This window comes from Ranitomeya imitator, chromosome 4 (assembly GCF_032444005.1).
Source record: "Ranitomeya imitator isolate aRanImi1 chromosome 4, aRanImi1.pri, whole genome shotgun sequence".
Taxonomy (NCBI): Eukaryota; Metazoa; Chordata; class Amphibia; order Anura; family Dendrobatidae; genus Ranitomeya; species Ranitomeya imitator.
In genome coordinates, this window is record NC_091285.1 from 452,496,547 (window position 1) to 452,518,366 (window position 21,820).

At 45.2% G+C, this 21,820-nt stretch overlaps 1 protein-coding gene across 2 annotated transcripts in view; it reads left to right on the forward strand.

Moving 5' to 3' along the window:
- Positions 1–13,267: 13,267 nt before the first annotated feature.
- LOC138676453 (long-chain fatty acid transport protein 2-like) overlaps positions 13,268–21,820 on the forward strand; it is a 180,308-nt gene continuing 171,755 nt past the window's right edge. For both annotated transcript variants that reach the window (XM_069765761.1, XM_069765762.1), the window contains exon 1: positions 13,268–13,398. The gene's annotated coding sequence lies outside the window, so the exon portion shown is untranslated. The remainder of the gene's footprint in view (positions 13,399–21,820) is intronic.

Below are 21,820 nucleotides of genomic sequence, written 5' to 3' on the forward strand. Positions count from 1 at the left end.
CCCTTAAGGTTGTTGCACCCTCGGCCAATGAAGCTAGTCATCAACGCAACATCCCTTCCGGCAGTGTAGGACCACCATTTAGCGCACCACCTGCTGTATCTGTGCAGGTATCTTTGCCAGGCCAAAGCAGTCAGGGTCAGGGAATCACCAGTTTCGTAGTAGGAAACACTGCATCTAGGGCACCGGCGGCAACAATACCATCTCCCACCGTCTCTCAGTCTGCCATGTCCACCGGCACCCCCGCTAGTTCCACGATCTCCATCTCTCCAGTCCAGCTCACCCTACATGAGACTATGGTTAGAAAAAGGAAGTACTTAGCCTCGCATCCGCGTACACAGGGTTTGAACGCCCACATAGCTAGACTAATCTCGTTAGAGATGATGCCCTACCGGTTAGTTGAAAGCGAAGCTTTCAAAGACCTGATGGACTACGCTGTACCACGCTACGAGCTACCCAGTCGACACTTTTTTTCCAGAAAAGCCATCCCAGCCCTCCACCAGCATGTTAAAGAGCGCATCGTCCATGCACTCAGGCAATCTGTGAGCACAAAGGTGCACCTGACAACAGATGCATGGACCAGTAGGCATGGCCAGGGACGTTACGTGTCCATCACGGCACACTGGGTAAATGTGGTGGATTCAGGGTCCACAGGGGACAGCAAGTTTGGGACAGTTCTGCCTAGCCCACGGTCTAGTAAACAGTTGTCTGTAGCCGTTCGCACCCCCTCCTCCTCCTCCTCCTCCTCGTCCTCCTGCAGAAGCAAGAGCTCGTCCACAGACCGCAGTCGCACAAACACTCCATCCGCACCTGCCACAGTTGCACACCAGGTCTCCCATTATGGGGCAGCTACTGGCATACGTCAGCAGGCTGTATTGGCTATGAAGTGTTTGGGCGACAATAGACACACCGCGGAAGTTCTGTCCGAGTTCTTGCAGCAAGAAACGCAGTCGTGGCTGGGCACTGTAGATCTTGAGGCAGGCAAGGTAGTGAGTGATAACGGAAGGAATTTCATGGCTGCCATCTCCCTTTACCAACTGAAACACATTCCTTGCCTGGCTCACACCTTAAACCTGGTGGTGCAGTGCTTCCTGAAAAGTTATCCGGGGTTATCCGACCTGCTCCTCAAAGTGCGTGGACTTTGCGCACATATCCGCCGTTCGCCTGTACACTCCAGCCGTATGCAGACCTATCAGCGTTCTTTGAACCTTCCCCAGCATCGCCTAATCATAGACGTTGCAACAAGGTGGAACTCAACACTGCACATGCTTCAGAGACTGTGCGAACAGAGGCGGGCTGTTATGTTTTTGTGGGAGGATACACATACACGGGCAGGCAGTAGGATGGCAGACATGGAGTTGTCAGGTGTGCAGTGGTCGAAGATTCAAGACATGTGTCAAGTCCTTCAGTGTTTTGAGGAATGCACACGGCTGGTTAGTGCAGACAACGCCATAATAAGCATGAGCATCCCCCTAATGCGTCTGCTGATGCAAAGTTTGACGCACATAAAGGATCAGGCGTCTGCACCAGAGGAAGAGGAAAGCCTTGATGACAGTCAGCGATTGTCTGGTCAGGGCAGTGTACATGACGAGGTACCGGGCGAAGAGGAGGTGGAGGATGAGGAGGATGATGGGGATGAGTATATTTTTAATGAGGAAGCTTTCCCGGGGGCACGGGAAATTGGTGGCGTGGCAAGGCCGGGTTCTGGTTTCTTGAGGGACACAAGTGACGTAGATTTGCCTGCAACTGCCCCTCAACCAAGCACAACCGCAGATTTGACAACGGGAACTTTGGCCCACATGGCGGATTATGCCTTGCGTATCCTCAAAAGGGACACACGCATTACAAAAATGATGAACGATGACGATTACTGGTTGGCCTGCCTCCTTGATCCTCGCTATAAAGGCAAATTGCAAAATATTATGCCACATGAGAACTTGGAACTAATATTAGCAACAAAACAATCAACTCTTGTTGACCGTTTGCTTCTGGCATTCCCTGCACACAGCGCCCGTGATCGTTCTCACACGAGCTCCAGGGGCCAGCAGACCAGAGGTGTTAGAGGGGCAGAAATCAGAAGTGGCGTTGGCCAGAGGGGTTTTCTGACCAGGTTGTGGAGTGATTTTTCTATGACCGCAGACAGGACAGGTACTGCAGCATCAATTCAAAGTGACAGGAGACAACATTTGTCCAGTATGGTTACAAACTATTTTTCATCCCTTATCGACGTTCTCCCTCAACCGTCATTCCCATTTGATTACTGGGCATCCAAATTAGACACCTGGCCAGAATTGGCAGAATATGCATTGCAGGAGCTTGCTTGCCCGGCAGCTAGTGTCCTATCAGAAAGAGTATTCAGTGCTGCAGGTTCAATACTAACAGAAAAAAGGACTCGTCTGGCTACCCAAAATGTAGATGATCTAACCTTCATTAAAATGAACCACAACTGGATTTCAAAATCTTTTGCCCCACCCTGCCCGGCTGACACCTAGCTTTCCTATGAAAAGGTCTTGCCTGTGGACTATTCTGAATGACTTTTCCAATCTCGTAATTTTCTTCACCTGATTGTCCAGCATACGACATGTTTCCACCTCACGAAATGGCCAAACTCCCCACACGGGGCCGTGCTATCGCCACTTTGCGCTTGGACCCTTGAGAGTGCTGTTTGTCTGAAGAGGTGGGTGTGGCCGCTTTTGGTCGACGGCACTGCCACTGGGTCCCTCATAGTACAATAAAGTGTCTCTGGCGGTGGTGGTGCGCACCCAACGTCAGACACACCGTTGTAATATGAGGGGCCCTGTGCCTGTACCGCCGGCCACAAGCCAGTTACCCCCCCAGCTCAAACAGTGCTCTACCACTAGCAAAATTATCTCTCACAGCTTCACCAATGTGTAGTCTAGGCGCTGACATCCTTCAATGCCTGGCACTGACAATACCATTGTTTTGACATTTTTGTTATGTTAGGCCTTCGAAGCCTGTCTGCGGTCCCTTCTTTCTACAACTACTACACTGACCAGGCCACTGCTGGCCGTGTTACCCTGGAACCAATTTAAAAGTGCCTATAGTCAGCCCAATTTTGTTATGTTAGGCCTTCGAAGACTGTCTGCCGTCACTCCTTCCACTAGACTTCCACTGACCAGACCACTGCTGCCCGTGTACCCCTGGAACCAATTTAAAAGTGCCTACAGCCAGCCCAAGTTTGTTATGTTAGGCCTTGGAAGCCTGTCTGCGGTCACTCCTTCCACTAGACTTCCACTGACCAGACCACTGCTGCCCGTGTACCCCTGGAACCAATTTAAAAGTGCCTACAGCCAGCCCAAGTTTGTTATGTTAGGCCTTGGAAGCCTGTCTGCGGTCACTCCTTCCACTAGACTTCCACTGACCATACACTGCTGCCCATGTACCCCTGGAACCAATTTAAAAGTGCCTACAGCCAGCCCAAGTTTGTTATGTTAGGCCTTCGAAGCCTGTCTGCGGTCACTCCTTCCACTAGACTTCCACTGACCAGACCACTGCTGCCCGTGTACCCCTGGAACCAATTTAAAAGTGCCTACAGCCAGCCCAAGTTTGTTATGTTAGGCCTTGGAAGCCTGTCTGCGGTCACTCCTTCCACTAGACTTCCACTGACCAGACCACTGCTGCCCGTGTACCCCTGGAACCAATTTAAAAGTGCCTACAGCCAGCCCAAGTTTGTTATGTTAGGCCTTGGAAGCCTGTCTGCGGTCACTCCTTCCACTAGTCCTCCACTGACCACACCACTGCTGCCCGTGTACCCCTGGAACCAATTTAAAATTGCCTACAGCCAGCCCAATTTTTTTATTTTAGGCCTTTGATGCCTGTCTGCGGTCCATTCTTTCAACTACTACTACACTGACCAGGGCACTGCTGCCCAAGTACCCCTGGAACCAATTTAAAATTGACTACAGCCATGTGTTAATATTTTAGGCCTTCGATGCCTGTCTGTGGTCACTCCTTCCACTAGGCCTCCACTGACCACACCACTGCTGCCCGTGTACCCCTGGAACCAATTTAAAATTGCCTACAGCCATGTGTGATTATTTTAGGCCTTCGATGCCTGTCTGCGGTCACTCCTTCCACTAGGCCTCCACTGACCACACCACTGCTGCCCGTGTAACCCTGGAACCAATTTAAAATTGCCTACAGCCATGTGTTATTATTTTAGGCCTTCGATGCCTGTCTGCGGTCACTCCTTCCACTAGGCCTCCACTGACCACACCACTGCTGCCCGTGTACCCCTGGAACCAATTTAAAATTGCCTACAGCCAGCCCAATTTTTTTATTTTAGGCCTTCGATGCCTGTCTGCGGTCCATTCTTTCAACTACTACTACACTGACCAGGGCACTGCTGCCCAAGTACCCCTGGAACCAATTTAAAATTGACTACAGCCATGTGTTAATATTTTAGGCCTTCGATGCCTGTCTGTGGTCACTCCTTCCACTAGGCCTCCACTGACCACACCACTGCTGCCCGTGTAACCCTGGAACCAATTTAAAATTGCCTACAGCCATGTGTTATTATTTTAGGCCTTCGATGCCTGTCTGCGGTCACTCCTTCCACTAGGCCTCCACTGACCACACCACTGCTGCCCGTGTAACCCTGGAACCAATTTAAAATTGCCTACAGCCATGTGTTATTATTTTAGGCCTTCGATGCCTGTCTGCGGTCACTCCTTCCACTAGGCCTCCACTGACCACACCACTGCTGCCCGTGTACCCCTGGAACCAATTTAAAATTGCCTACAGCCATGTGTTATTATTTTAGGCCTTCGATGCCTGTCTGCGGTCACTCCTTCCACTAGGCCTCCACTGACCACACCACTGCTGCCCGTGTACCCCTGGAACCAATTTAAAATTGCCTACAGCCAGCCCAATTTTTTTATTTTAGGCCTTCGATGCCTGTCTGCGGTCCATTCGTTCAACTACTACTACACTGACCAGGGCACTGCTGCCCAAGTACCCCTGGAACCAATTTAAAATTGACTACAGCCATGTGTTAATATTTTAGGCCTTCGATGCCTGTCTGCGGTCACTCCTTCCACTAGGCCTCCACTGACCACACCACTGCTGCCCGTGTACCCCTGGAACCAATTTAAAATTGCCTACAGCCAGCCCAATTTTTTTATTTTAGGCCTTCGATGCCTGTCTGCGGTCCATTCTTTCAACTACTACTACACTGACCAGGGCACTGCTGCCCGTGTACCCCTGGAACCAATTTAAAATTGCCTACAGCCATGTGTTATTATTTTAGGCCTTCGATGCCTGTCTGTGGTCCCTCCTTCCACTAGGCCTCCACTGACCTGTCTACTGCGGCCCGTGTACCCCTTGAACCAACCTAATAAAATATTTAAAAAATTAATTTGATTATAAAAAATAAGATCGTGTTGAGATCTCAAATGCAGACATTTTAACAATCAAAACAAACACACAACAAATATCTGGAACTGTACTACAAAGGTCCAACAGCTACAATTTCTTTCTCCTGCAAGAAGTTAACTGAAAGTTTTTTGGAGTTGTTAACACAGATATGGCATCCACCGAGTGTTGTCCTGTCGCGTCTCCTTTAAATTATTTCCAATAAGATGTTAAACTATTAATTTAATAAAATCAATAATTAAAAAAATAATTGAGTAAGTCAAAAGCACATTGCAAATAAACATTAATTACAAATCAAGAAGCATGGCGCGTCCGAGGGTGAGTAGATACCGAATAAGAATATAATCACCCTCGGACGCGCAATGCTTATTTACAACAGCCTTCCTTCCTAAGAATCAGCCCTTCCGTGGTGTAGAGAGAGGTTGTGTTACACTCCAAGGTGTTCCCCAGGTTGCCTTTCCTGAGCTTCGATCTTCCGGCTCTCGTTTAGTAGCTGTTGGAAACTACGCTGCATTAGGCCTACTAATTGTGTATGGGGTGTAGAGACAGGTTGTGTTACACTCCAAGGTTTTCACCAGGTTGCCTTTCCTGAGCTTCGATCTTCATGCTCTCGTTTAGTAGGTGTCGGAAAGTAGGCTGCATTAGGCCTACAAATTGGGTATGGGGTGGAGAGAGATGGTGTGTTACACTCCAAGGTGTTCCCCAGGTTTCCTTGCCATTGCTTCGGTCTTCCGACTCTCGTTTAGTAGTTGTAGAAAAGTACACAGCATTAGGCCTACAAAATGGGTATGGGGTGGAGAGAGATGGTGTGTTACACTCCAAGGTGTTCCCCAGGTTGCCTTTCCTGAGCTTCGATCTTCATGCTCTCGTTTAGTAGGTGTCGGAAAGTAGGCTGCATTAGGCCTAAAAAATGGGGAATGGGGTGGAGAGAGATGGTGTGTTACACTCCAAGGTGTTCCCCAGGTTTCCTTGCCATTGCTTCGGTCTTCCGACTCTCGTTTAGTAGTTGTAGAAAAGTACACTGCATTAGGCCTAAAAAATGGGTATGGGGTGGAGAGAGATGGTGTGTTACACTCCAAGGTGTTCCCCAGGTTGCCTTTCCTGAGCTTCGATCTTCATGCTCTCGTTTAGTAGGTGTCGGAAAGTAGGCTGCATTAGGCCTACAAATTGGGTATGGGGTGGAGAGAGATGGTGTGTTACACTCCAAGGTGTTCCCCAGGTTTCCTTGCCATTGCTTCGGTCTTCCGACTCTCGTTTAGTAGTTGTAGAAAAGTACACAGCATTAGGCCTACAAAATGGGTATGGGGTGGAGAGAGATGGTGTGTTACACTCCAAGGTGTTCCCCAGGTTGCCTTTCCTGAGCTTCTATCTTCAGGCTCTCATTAAATTGTGGTTAAATGGAACAACTGCATTTGGCGTACTAGTTGGTTTGGGGCCTACTATCGGTGTCTGCCACTCCTTGCTGTTCTCCTGGTTTCCTGTCCTGAAATTCCATTTTCAGCCTCTCGTTAAGTAGTTGTTAATGTTAGACTGCATTTGGCCTACTAGTTGGGTTGGGGCCTACTATCGGTGTCTGCCACTCCTTGCTGTTCTCCTCCACTGAACAAAGCTGTGCCGCCTGTTTACTACGGTTGCCAATTTTGAACTGCATTTCGACTACTTACTGATTTGGCCCTACTCTCTGTGTCAGCCTCTCATTCCAGTTGTCCTCCACTGCAATGCCCCCTGGTTATTCCTGTGTTACCAATTTTGAACTGCATTTAGCCCACTTTCTTCTTTGGGCCTATATCTGTGTTTCCACTTCATCGTGCCCATTGCCCAGCCAGTGATAGATGAGTCTGCTGGTACATTGACCCATAACGCAACATTCCCCGTGCACGCTACACAACAACATTGTGACCCTGCTGAAAGTCAGGTTGCTCTTCCCGCATACCATACCACCTTACACGGGGACAAAGAGGAAGGTGCAGATGAAAGTGCAGGTTCCTTCATCAGGTGGGGGGAGGAATACTAGTTGGCGACGTCACTGGCACAGGGCCTCTCATAGTACGCAAAAGTGTTGCTGCCGGTGGGAGGCGCCCCCGCCGTGCAAACACACCGCTGTACTTTGAGGGGCCCTGTGCCAGTGCCAATGCCAACGAGTGGGCCCCCCCCTGCTTGCTCAGGATCACAGCACTTGCAAAGTTGAAATACTTACCTCTCCCTGCTCCACTGCCGTGACGTGGTCCAGATTTACTGGGCCCACTAATTACTTGAACCAGCCCTACCCCCCACAACTTTAGCCAAATGACCCCCAATTTCAAATGCCTTCCAATTATTTTAAGGTAAATTACGCTTGACAAGCTTCATTAAGAAGAATGGATGGTTTTGACATTAAAATGGGCACTCTAGGTGTTTTCCTGGCCCCCACTCACTGCCGACTATGCTGCCCCATTGACTTGCATTGGGTTTCGTGTTTCGGTCGATCCCGACTTTACGTCATAATCGGCCGATTTCACTCGACCCGACTTTGGACATAGTCGGGTTTCGCAAAACCCGGCTCGACTCTAAAAAGGTCAAGGTCGCTCAACTCTAGCGAACACATTTGGAAAACGTTCACCAATCTCAAATTTGGCATGAAAATAGCACATTCGGATTCGTGATTGCTTTCACAAGTCGGTAAATTTCGGTCACATTTCGATAAATCATCGTATTTCCACTAATGCTTTTGTTATTACTTTGGCTAGGTGTCATGGACCTGGTGATTAGGAGCACCCGGAACGACCTGATGGTTAAACTCACACAGGACAAGCTCTGGGAAGTGGGAGCTCTGCTGACCGCAACCCCTAATCCTATTACACAACTAGAAATAGCCGTGGAGCGTACCTAACTCTGCCTAGACGCCTCTTCACAGCCTAAGAGCTAACTACCCCTAGAGATAGAAAATAAAGCCTACCTTGCCTCAGAGAAATTCCCCAAAGGAAAAGGCAGCCCCTCACATATATTGACTGTGAATTAAGATGAAAGTCACAAACACAGAAATGAAACAGGTTTCAGCAAAGGGAGGCCAGACTTACTAAACAGACTGAGGATAGGAAAGGTATCTTTGCAGTCAGCACAAAAAACTACAAAAAGACCACGCAGAGTGTGCAAAAAGACCTCCGCACTGACTCACGGTGCGGAGGTGCCACTCTGCATCCCAGAGCTTCCAGCTAGCAAGGCAAAATCATGATAGCAAGCTGGACAAGGAAACAATGAACAAATAATTAACTAGCAGGGACTTAGCTTCTGCTGGAGTAGACAGTTCACCAGAAAGATCCAAGAGCGAACTGAACCAGTACAAGAACATTGACAGCTGGCATGGAGTAACGATCTGAGTGGAGTTAAATAGAGCAGCCAGCCTAAGACTAAACTACGTCACCTGTGTAAGGAACCTCAGAACCAGCAGCTCCACTCACAGCCACCAGAGGGAGACCATGGACAGAACTCGCCGAAGTACCATTCATGACCACAGGAGGGAGTTCGATAACAGAATTCACAACAGCTAGGATAGTGGTGCTGTAGTGGCCTAATATAGTGGTAGAGCCACGAGACCCAATTATTTACTCCAAATCGTTTGTGATAAAACTGTTTTTAGTGGCCAATCAGAAGGCAAGATTTTCATGTAAAAATCGATAGGCCTAATATTAGGGTGCAGCCACGAAGCCCCAATTAGCTACTCCTAATAATTTATAATAATAATAATTTTAGTTCTATAGCGCCGGCATATTCCGCACCACTTTACATTTTAGAGGGGACATGTACAGACAATAAAAGAAATTACAGCATAACAATAATCACATAAATCCACAGATGCCAAGAGGAATGAGGGTCCTGCTCGCAAGCTTACAATCTATGATGAAGTAGGGGAGACACGAAAGGTGGATGGTAACAATTGCCAAGACAAAAGCCAAGTTGTAAGAAATTGAGTGTTCATGTAATGCTGAATGAACTGGTTTTCAACCAGAATATGTAACAAGTACAGACACAGAGGGCTATTAAATGAATAAAGCATGTGAGAGCATGATACGAGGAACCTTGTTATGGTAAAAGTTTTGAATGAGCAACACAGAGGTAGTTAAATAAATGAGTTGAAGTGGTAGGCCAGTCTGAAGAAATGCATTTTTAGGGCACGCTTAAAACTGTGGGTATTGGGGATTAATCAAATTATCCTGGGTAGTGCATTTCAAAGAATTGGCGCAGCACGTGAGAAGTCTTGGAGATGGGAGTAGGTTCTGATTATTGAGGATGCAACCCTGAGGTCATTAGCGGAGCGGAGGGTACAGGTAGGGTGGTAGACTGAGATGAGGGAGGAGATGTTGGGTGGTGCTGAATCATGGAGTGCTTTGTGGGTGAGAGTGATAAGTTTATATTGAATTCTGTAGTGGATGGGTGGCCAGTGCAATGACTGGCACAAGATAGAGGCCTCGGTGTAACGGTTGGTGAGGAATATGATCCTGGCTGCAGCATTCAAGACAGATTGGAAGGAGTAGAATTTGGTAAGAGGGAGGCCGATTAGTAGAGAGTTACAATGTCTAATATTAAAAACTTTACCATGTGTCAGAGTTTACCTCAGTGTGTGAATAAGGGCAGACCTGTGGACACCAGTGTGGAGAAGCCTTTAAATGTAATTACCAGCTCAGGAGAGGGAATCCACACCCCGGCTTGCACAGAATGCAAAAATACAAAAAAACACAAAAATTGGTTTAAGTTGGAATACATGCAGCACATAAATGCCTGTTCACATTCGCCATAAAGAACACAAAACCTACAATTAACAAAATGAGCAAAAACCCTGCCGTAACATTCCTGAATCTAAATGACTTAACTAATAGCTTGCCACAGAAAGCAGGCTACATTTTAGTGTAGAAATCCTTTGTGCTAATCCAGCCACATTTCACATTTCAACACAGGACAGGGCCTGGGATGGAGCTTGGAGACACATTTCTAGCTTAAACATTGATCAGTAACAGGTGGATGAGTGACAGGTGTAGGCCTGGTGGTCTCGAAGCCCTGCCAAGACACATGAAGGAGACCCAGCTTGGAGTCTAAACATTTTCAAAAATTAGGGGCAAACACTACTAAAGTGGCATCAATCAATTTTATTTATTTATTTTACTCACTTATATATCGTCATTAATTACACAGCGCTTTACAGACATTATCAATTTTCCCAGAGGAGAAATAGTATAATGGGGCTTTGACACCCCTTCCGCTACAGGCAGCCCACCAGATTGAGACCCAACTTGGAGTCTCCATGTTTCATAAACTTGTTTGCAACATCAACAGCAATAGCAACAGCAGGCACAGAAGGCACGAAAAAAAGGTGTCACAGACTGCAATAAACTGAGATTAATTCAGCACAATAAAGACGACAACATCGCCTAGTCTGCTCAGTCTGCGACTAGGGTGTAAAAGTCAACTGAGATCCATGACTTGTTCATTTTGATGAAAGTTTGGCGGTCTACACTTTCAGGGGACAGGTGGATGTGCTTATCTGTCAGGACACCACACTTCATGCTTCCTTCTGTCGACAAACTTGTTGGAGATGGAAATGTAATTTTCTAGCAGGACTTGGCACCTGTCCACACTGCCAAAAGTACCAATACCTGACTTAAAAACAACAGTATCACTCGCCTGACCTTAAACCCATAGAGATTCTATGGGGTATTGTCAAGAGGAAGAAGAGACACCAGACCCAACAATACAGATGAGCTGAAGGCTGCTATCAAAGCAACCTGGGCTTCCATAACACCTCAGCAGTGCCACAGGCTGATCACCTCCATGCCACACTGCGGTGATGCAATAATTGATGCAAAAGGAGCCCCAAGTAATGACTCTATATAATATATGAGTTTTACTGTTTGTATTGAAGAACTGAAATAAATGAACTTTTTGATGATATTCTAATTTTGTGAGATGCACATGTACATTTCAGTAGGCCAACATTTTGGATTTTAAAATCATTTTTCAAGCTGGGGTTATAAAGTATTCTAATTTACTGAGATAATGACTTTTGGGTTTTCATTGGCTGTAAGCAATAATCATCAACATTAACAGAAATAAACACTTGATATAGATCACTCTGTTTGTAATGACTCTATAAAATATGAGTTTCACTTTTTGTATTGAAGAACTGAAATGAATTAACTTTTTGATGATATTCTAATTTTGTGAGAAACACCTGTAAGTTAAAAATCACAGATGTCAGAATGAGGTTTTAGATGGAATCTGTCAACAGGTTTTTGCTACTTCATCTGAGAGCAGCATAATGTGGGAAAAGAGACCCTGATTCCAGCAACATATCTGTTAGTTTACTGGATGCAGTAGTTCTGACACAATCAGGATTTTTAGCCATAGCATGAAGCAGAGCAGAGAAAGCTATCCCTGCCCACTCCAGGCTCTCTATGTACATAGTTATAGACAGTGAGCTGCTTATCACAGGAGGTGGCAGAGTCAGACTAGGGCTCGTGTGAGCACAAAGCAGTGATAATATCCTGGTGATAAAATCTTCAGTATAAATAAAAGAGAGCACACTGTTAAAAAAATACATTTTAAAAGTATATGACAAAAACACATGCCAAAAAAGCTTGTGGAGCACTCATAAAATTCATGACATTATTTACAAGACAACGCTAAAAAATCTCTGATGTCAGAGTATCCTGAAAAGGGCTTGTCCCCTACTCGGACATCCTGTTTCTAATAGCTATACTTCCGCTAATCAAAATAATAGCAGTTATACTCACCTCCGATTCAGGTGAAGTCCCAGCAGCACTGGCTCTCCCGGAGCTCACATGACATTATGTTACACGATCCCTGGGGCCAGTCAGTGGCCACTTCACTCTCTTGTCTTTCATAAGTATGGACATCCAGAGGAAGCCAAAGCTGTTGCTGCCTTCTCATTCTCACTGCCTCCAAATGTCAGTTAAAGGGAACCTGTCACCCCCAAAATCGAGGGTGAGCTAAGCCTACCAGCATCCGGGGCTTATTTACAGAATTCTGCAATGCTGTAGTTAAGCCCCCGATATATCCTAAAAGATGAGAAAAAGAGGTTAGATTATACTCACTCAGGGGCGGTCCAATCCGGTGGGCGTCGCGGTCCGGTCTGGGGCCTTCCATCTTCATAGGATGATGTCCTCTTCTGGTCTTCACGCTGCGGCTCCGGCGCAGGCGTACTTTATCTGCCCTGTTGAGGGCAGAGCAAAGTACTGCAGTGCGCAGGTGCTGGCGAAGGTCAGAGAGGCCCGGCGACTGCACACAGCAGTACTTTGCTCAGCCCTCAACAGGGCAGATAAAGTACGCCTGCACCGGAGCCGCAGCGTGAAGACCAGAAAAGGATGTCATCTGATGAAGATGGGAGGCGCCGGATCGGACCGCGACACCCATCGGACCGGACCGCAGTGGGGAGCTCCCCTGGGTGAGTATAATCTAACCTCTTTTTCTAATCTTTCAGGATACATCGGGGGCTTATCTACAGCATTACAGAATGCTGTAGATAAGCCCCTGATGCCGGTGGGCTTACCTCACCATCGATTTTGGGGGTGACAGGTTTCCTTTAAGTCTCATAGAGGAGTGAGCGGACGCTGACTAGCCGGAGGGATTGCGTGACACTATTGAGAGCCAAAGCCAATACTGAAGGAACAGTGCTGGCACCAGAGGTATAGGTGTTATTATTTTGCTTGGGTGATTGAGGAGGGGTTGTCTGAGTAATTGCCAGCCCCTTTAAGAGTTCATTTAGTTGAGTATGCCATAAGCTGGATTATAATGAGAATATTCCTGTTCGGGCTGACTGTTAGCAGATATTTATTTTAGGGAGTCACATGCAGCCCAGATGATCCTGGATCCTGTATGGCTGCTCTACATGCAAATATATGCGTTTGTCTTATAATATTTAAACAGAAGATTTTGGTCTCAGACACGGATTCTTTGTGAGCATTTTACATGCACTTGTTACTGATACTCACATAGTAACCTTCTACTGAGTCTCAGGTAAGTGCTAAAAATGAGATCAATAGTGGAAAACCTTTTTTTTTCTGCAATAACAGTATGTGTATTCTGGGTAGTAACTAAATTCAGCAGTAAAGACTGATTGATCTAAATCATGGATCAAATACATCATTGAAACAATATTAGTTTGACTTTTTGAGCACTGTATTTGCCTATCTCTTACATTTTTAAGCTTTATTTTATACAAGAATAGGGTGAATTCATAAGAATAAGACTGAAAGGAGTGACATGCAACTTTAAGGGAATCTGTCACCTACTTTTTCGTATATAAGCTTTTGCCACCGCCATCAGGGGCTTATCTACAGCATTCTGTAAAGCATTCATCGTATGAACATGAGAGGCGCTGGACCCGGACCGTGATGCCCATCGGACCGGACCACACCGGACCCCATTACAGAATGCTGTAGATAAGCCCCTGATGGCGGTGGCCAAAGCTTATATATGAAAAAGTAGGTGACAGATTCCCTTTAAATATTTGCCAAGCAATGTTTAACTTATTTTTTTTAAGTCTCATGCACTTAGCTTGTAATTTATTATGCTGCAGATTTTTTTTTTGTATAGAAATCTGTACCAAATATGTACTATATGCATTTAACCTTATTGGTTCCATTGTCCATAAGCTTGCTGAATGTTTTCAATAACAACTATCAGAATTGTGAATATAACTATGCTGTGAAATATAGAGCAAGCATCTCAGGATCTGTACAACATACGAGTACTTAAAAAACACTCAATGTTTTGGGCAACTTATATTATACTAGCTGAAGAGCCCGGCGTTGCCTGGGCATAGTAACTATCTGTGGTTAGTTATAGCACCTCACGCCTCTTATTTTCCCATCATGCCTCTCATTTTTCCTCTCACATCTCTCATTTTGCCCCTCACATCTCTCATTTTCTCCCTCACTCCTCTCATCCCCCTAACACTTGTCATTTCGACCTCACATCTGTCATTTTCCGATCACTCCACTATTTTCCTTCACTCCTCTCATTTTGCACTCACACCTTTTCATTTTCACCTCACACCCCTCATTTTCACCTCAGTATATACGTTTGTCATCTCCCTTATATAAAGTATACACCTGTATGTCTTCTCCTGTATATAGTATATACCTGTATGTCATCTCTTCTGTATATACTATATACCTGTATGTCATCTCCTCCTATATATAGTATGTACCTGTATGTCATCTCCTGTATATAGTATATACCTGTATGTCATCTCCCCTGTAAATAGTATATACCTGCTGTATGTCATCTCCTTCTGTATATTGTATATACCCATGTGTCATCTCCTCCTGTATATAGTATATTCCTGTATGTCATCTCTTCTGTATATACTATATACCTGTATGTCATCTCCTCCTATATATAGTATATACCTGTATGTCATCTCCTGTATATAGTATATACCTGTATGTCATCTCCCCTGTAAATAGTATATACCTGCTGTATGTCATCTCCTCCTGTATATTGTATATACCCATGTGTCATCTCATCCTGTATATAGTATATACCTGTATGTTATCTCCTATATATAGTATATACCTGTATGTCATCTCCTGTATATAGTATATACCTGTATGCCATCTCCCCTGTTTATAGTATATGTCTGCTGTATGTCATCTCCTCTATATAGTTTATATTTGTATGTCATCTCCTCCTGTATATAGTATATACGTGTGTCATCTCCTCCTGTATATAGTATGTACCTGTAAGTCATCTCCTCCTGTATATAGTATATACCTGTGTATCATCTGCTCCTGTATATAGTATATACCTGTGTTATCTCCTCCTGTATATAGTATATACCTGTATGTCATCTCCTCCTGTATATAGTATATACCTGTGTGTCATCGCCCCTGTATATAGTATGTACCTGTATGTCATCTCCCGTGTATATAGTATATACCAGGTTGTCATCTCCTCCTGTATATAGTATATACCTGTGTATCATCTGCTCCTGTATATAGTATATACCTGTGTTATCTCCTCCTGTATATAGTATATACCTGTATGTCATCTCCTCCTGTATATAGTATATACCTGTGTGTCATCGCCCCTGTATATAGTATGTACCTGTATGTCATATCCCGTGTATATAGTATATACCAGGTTGTCATCTCCTCCTGTATATAGTATATACCTGTATGTCATCTCCTGTATATAGTATATATACCTGTGTGTCATCTCCCCTGTATATAGTATATATGTGTGTGTCATCTCCTGTATATAGTATATACCTGTGTGTCATCTCCTCCTGTATATAGTATATACCTGTGTGTCATCTCCTCCTGTATATAGTATATACCTGTGTGTCATCTCCTCCTGTATATAGTATATACCTGTGTGTCATCTCCTCCTGTATATAGTATATACCTGTGTGTCATCTCCTCCTGTATATAGTATATACCTGTGTGTCATCTCCTCCTGTATATAGTATATACCTGTGTGTCATCTCCTCCTGTATATAGTATATACCTGTGTGTCATCTCCTCCTGTATATAGTATATACCTGTCTGTCATCTGCTCCTGTATATAGTATATACCAGTATGTAATCTCCTCCTGTATATAGTATATACCTGTGTCATCTTCTCCTGTATATAGTATATACCAGTATGTAATCTCCTCCTGTATATAGTATATACGTGTGTCATCTCCTCCTGTATATAGTATATACATGTGTCATCTGCTCCTGTATATAGTATATACCTTTGTGTCATCTCCTGTATATAGTATATACCAGTAAGTAATCTCCTCCTGTATATAGTATATACCTGTGTCATCTTCTCCTGTATATAGTATATACCTTTGTGTCATCTCCTGTATATAGTATATACCAGTATGTAATCTCCTCCTGTGTATAGTATATACGTGTGTCATCTCCTCCTGTATATAGTATATACATGTGTGTCATCTGCTCCTGTATATAGTATATACCTGTGTGTCATCTCCTCCTGTATATAGTATATACCAGTATGTAATCTCCTCCTGTATATAGTATATACCTGTGTCATCTTCTCCTGTATATAGTATATACCTTTGTGTCATCTCCTGTATATAGTATATACCTGTGTGTCATCTCCTCCTGTATATAGTGTATATCTGTGTGTCATCTCCTCCTGTATTAGACCGCATTCACACATTATTTGGTCAGTATTTTTACCTCAGTATTTGTAAGCTAAATTGGCATCCTGATAAATCCCCAGCCAACAGGAAGCCCTCCCCCCAGTATATATTAGCTCACACATACACATAATAGACAGGTCATGTGACTGACAGCTGCCGTATTTCCTATATGGTACATTTGTTGCTCTTGTAGTTTGTCTGCTTATTAATCAGATTTTTATTTATGAAGGATAATACCAGACTTGTGTGTGTTTTAGGGCGAGTTTCATGTGTCAAGTTGTGTGTGTTGAGTTGCATGTGGCGACATGCATGTAGCGACTTTTGTGAGATGAGTTTTGTGTGGCGACATGCGTGTAGCAGCTTTTTGTGTGTCGAGTTGCATGTGACAGGTTAGTGTAGCAAGTTGTGTGCAGCAAGATTTGTGCATGGCGAGTTTTGTGCATGGCGAGTTTTATGTGTGGTGCATTTTGAGTATGTGCAAGTTTTGTGTGAGGCAACTTTTGCATGTGTTGCAACTTTTGTGCATTTGGCAATTTTTCCGCGTGTGCAATTTTTCCACCTGTGGCGAGTTTTCCGTGAGTTTTGCACGTGTGGCGAGTTTTGTGTGAGTCTAGTTTTGCATGTGGCGAGTTTTGAGCGGCGACTTTTGTGTTTCGACTTTTATGTGGCGAGGTTGATGTATGTGTGGTGAAATGTGTGTTGAGGGTGGTATATGTGTTCAAGCACGTGGTAGTGTGTGGCGCATTTTGTGTTTGTGTTCATATCCCCGTGTTTGGTGAGTATCCCATGTCGGGGCCCCACCATAGCAACTGTACGGTATATACTCTTTGGCGCCATCACTCTCATTCTTTAAGTCTCCCTTGTTCGCATCTGGCAGCTGTCATTTTGCCTCCAACACTTTTCCTTTCACTTTTTCCCCATTATGTAGATAGGGGCAAAATTGTTTGGTGAATTAGAAAGCGCGGGGTTAAAATTTCACCTCACAACATAGCCTACGACGCTCTCGGGGTCCAGACGTGTGACTGTGCAAAATTTTGTGGCTGTAGCTGCGACGCCTCCAACACTTTTCCTTTCACTTTTTCTCCATTATGTAGATAGAGGCAAAATTGTTTGGTGAATTGGAACACGCAGGGTTAAAATTTCGCCTCATAACATAGCCTATGACGCTCTCGGGGGCCAGACGTGTGACTGTGCAAAATTTTGTGGCTGTAGCTGCGACGGTGCAGATGCCAATCCCGGACATACATACATACACACATACACACACACATTCAGCTTTATATATTAGATTGTTTGTTATGCTTTGCTTATCAATATCATATTCCTCAGCATTTTACATGCATTATCATCGCTGTCCCCAACGAGGGTCACAATCTTAATTTCCTGGCAGATGCTGTCCTTGGAGGGATTTGAACCAAGAATCACAGCCTTGCAGTGCTAACCACTGAGCCACTGTGCTGCTCTTTATGTTCTGTGTAACCTAACAATGTTCTTCAAAGCAAATACGTATTGTTGTATGTTTTACATTTTTATCCTATTTGTTTGCCTGTCATACGATTTACTGGTTCTGACAAGTGATGGGTGAGCACTAAAATGCTTGTGTGCTCATTGCTCGGGTTGAGTATATTGTAATGCTCGTGTGCTCAACCTGAGCAACAAGCCCAATGTAAGTCTATGGGAAACTTGAGCATTTTTACCACGCCCCGGGGGTCTTTAGAGGGACTAGAAATTGCGGAAATTGATGGGAACAGTGCTCAAATGACAAGGAAACAGCATTGGGAAGACCCCTTGAAGCATTTCTAACTCCCAGGTCACTGCTGTGAACAATGTTATCAGAGTCTCACACCACTTTTACAGACTCACAATAAAACATACAAAAACAAAATTAAAATGGATTTTCCTGGAAAATATGTTAAGGAACATCCTTTCCAGGGTAATGACTTGTATATAAGGCAAAATAAATAACCAAAAACAAAAATGCTCCTCCACACCTTGGGCTATGTTCACGCGTTTTTGAACTTAAGCATTGCTTTCAACCAAGACAAATGCTTTCACTGGGAAATGTCATTGTAATATTTTACTACCTTATCTAGCCATGTGGTGTGTGACACATCATCAGACCCATCCTGTTTAAATTATGAAGGAGGTACTCTGAAAGTCACAAAGCCTATTTTTATAGGGCCATCAGGCGGCCTTTACTATTCTTAAAAGGCCAGCAGTTAGCCCTCATTATTCTTAGAGAGCCATCAGCCGGCTATGCTTTGTTGTTCCCATTATTAAACAGTGGGTCTCCTATACTGTTATTGCATATGCAGTGAGTGGCAGGGCTGCCCAAACTTTGGATGCACCCCAATACCCCTTTGAACAGACGCACAGGATGGCCCAATGAAAGCAATGTTCCCATTATTAGAAAGTTGTTACTACCATACTGTTTGCCTATGCTGGAGACCCGGCATTGGGGAATTGCAATGTGTGGCTGAAGACCCAGCATTGGTGAATTGCAGTTTTGAGGCTGAAGACCCGGCATTGGCGAATTGCAGTTTTGAGGCTGAAGACCCAGCAGTAACAAATTGCAGTTTTGAGGATGAAGACCTGGCAGTGGCAAATTGCAGTTTGAGAATTACAGTGTTGAGGCTGAATAATCTACAATGGAGAATTACAAGGTTGAGGCTGAAGACCCAGCATTGGCGAATTACAGTTTTGAGGCTGAAGACCCAGCATTGGCGAATTGCAGTTTTAAGGCTGAAGGCCAGGCATTGGCGAATTGCAGTTTTGAGGCTGAAGAACCTGCATTTGAGAATTGCAGTGTTAAGCCTGAAGAACCTGCAGTGGAGAATTGCAGTGTTGAGGCTGAAGACCCGGCAGTGAATTACAGCGATGAGGCTGAAGAACCTGCACTGGAGAATCGCAATTTTGAAGCTGAAGAACCTGCAGTGAATTACAGTGTTGAGGCTGAAAAACTTGCTGTGGAGAATTGCATTGTTGAAGCTGAACAACGTGCATTGGAGAACTGCATGTTGAGGCTGAAGATTCAACAATGGAGAATTGCAATGTTGAGGCTTTCCAGATGGTGTGTCATGATCTGGTCTGGGTTTGGAGCCCTGTCTGCCCTTTCCAAGTCTGATCATGGCAAGGGTTAACTTTGCCTGGCCTCGTTTTGGCTTCAGGTCTGCTATTTCTTCCTGCTGCATCCTGCAGGTGATGTCAGTTATATTTTCTGCCTACGGTGTGAGTATCTAACTCTTCTAGTACCGTGATTTGTCCTGCTGCGCTTTCTAACAGCCCGTGTCTGTTCCTTCCTCCCTGTCCCGTCTTAGTGTTTCCCCTTGTTTTTGGATTTCCCGGTGTTTTACTCGGCCTTGGCTTTGACCTGACTTTGCCTCTTGCTTTTAGTACTGCTACTTTGGACTGGTTTTGACCCTCTGACACTCCACTGACACTGTGCTTGTTTTTTCCCTGCGTGACGGTCTAGGTTTTGACTCGGCTTGTTTGACTATTCTGCTGCCACTTGGTGGTAGCCTCACTGCAGCACTGCAGGGTTGCTCTTGCAGATGTGCTGTTCTCCTTCCACTCTATTGCCATCTGGTTAAGATCCTGTTATTGACTGGGAATTTCGGGATATTGTGAAATGAGGTCCTAATTGTTCTAAAGGTTGTTATTCTCCTGTACTAGTATCGTCCGTTAATCTAGAGGGTATTCCAGAGTACCTGAGAGATTTTAAGGAAGACCAGTAAATAACTGGATGCAGATTATCCAGTATCTACCATGTAAATAGTTGGATGCAGATTATCCCATCTCTCTGCCCTAAAAAGCGGGATGCAGATTGTCCCATCTCTCCCCAGTATATAGCTGGATGCAGATTATCCTGACTCTCCCCTGTATATAGATGGATGCAATTTATCCCATCTCTCTGCCATAAATAGCTGGGTGCAGATAATCCCGTCTCTCCTCAGTAAATAGCTGGATGCAAATGATCCCATCTCTCCCCTCTAAATAGCTGGATGCAGATTATTCTGTCTCTTCCCAGTAAATAGCTAGCTGCAGATTATCTCATCTCTCCCACCTAAATAGCTCGATGCAGATTATCCCAATGTAAGGAGGTTGCTTTCCCTGCTCCTTACCTGGAACCACTTAGTCAGACAGCTGGGTTGTCAGGGGGAAGACTTTCTGCCCTGGACAGAAGGGACCATGTGACTGCTGGTGGCAGAGAGGAAGAGAGGGGGGTGTGGCCAGAAAAGAGTGGGAGAGCAGAGCGCACGAGACAGAGGGGACAGCGTGCCAGACAGAGAGCAGGCTGCAGCGCCGCGCTCCCCGAAAGAGAGTGCTCCCCGTGAGGGCACTGAGGCTGAGATACCAGCCGTAGTGGAGGCTGGATATGAGAGTGTGGACTTGGAAGCTTCCATAATCAGAGATGTATCCCCTGACAGTCACCTGAGCGCGCAGCCCCGGTGACCGCAGTGACCAGCCAGGACCCCTGAGTGTGACAAGTAAACTGCTCAGTGTGTGTAGCATTGCTACTGCAGAAAGCCTGCCAGCCTGATATACAGAGACTCGCAGCACAGTGGCTGAGTTACTTCCTGTTTCCAGCTTCACTGGGAGAAAAGACTGCAAAAGACTTAATCCCAGAGTCTCCAGTTCCCAGGAGACAGAGGAGAGACTTCAGGATCTCAAGCTCTGCTGGTGACTGTACTCACGTTGGAATTAGGACCCTCCAGTCAGGACCTCCCTGGACACAAGTCACAAGAACACTTGCTAACCCTTTTGATTTTGCTTAACTGTTAACTGTTTGATTTATCTCTATTAACCCCCTGTTTACTCCCTGCAAGAAGAATCTTACTCCTGTTAATAATTTCCCCTAAACAGTTGGTCGAACTGTTCCGTAGTGACATACTCAACCCTGCACCCTATTACACTTGGCGTAGTCGGCATGATGTCACACAGTTGCGTGGAAGGGGCAGACCAAGCAGTTGAGGGAGGCCCCAGGTCTAGCATCTCCCTGGGAGCCATGTTAGTTAACCTGCCAAAATTCTCGGGGAGCGATGTCATGTTGTGGAGTTAGACGGAGCACATCCGAGGGATAATGCAGATGCATCCTATGATGCCGGCTCTGTAGGCGGAAATAGCTGTGATAGCCCTAGAGGGGGGTGCACGGGACTCTGTTATGCTCAGACCCCCCAGGCGAGAGATACCCTGGACAAAGTATTACGTATACTTGAGGAGATGCATGGGAACCCCACTGATGTAAGGGAGCTGCGCATGCGACTGTTCCGCCGGGTA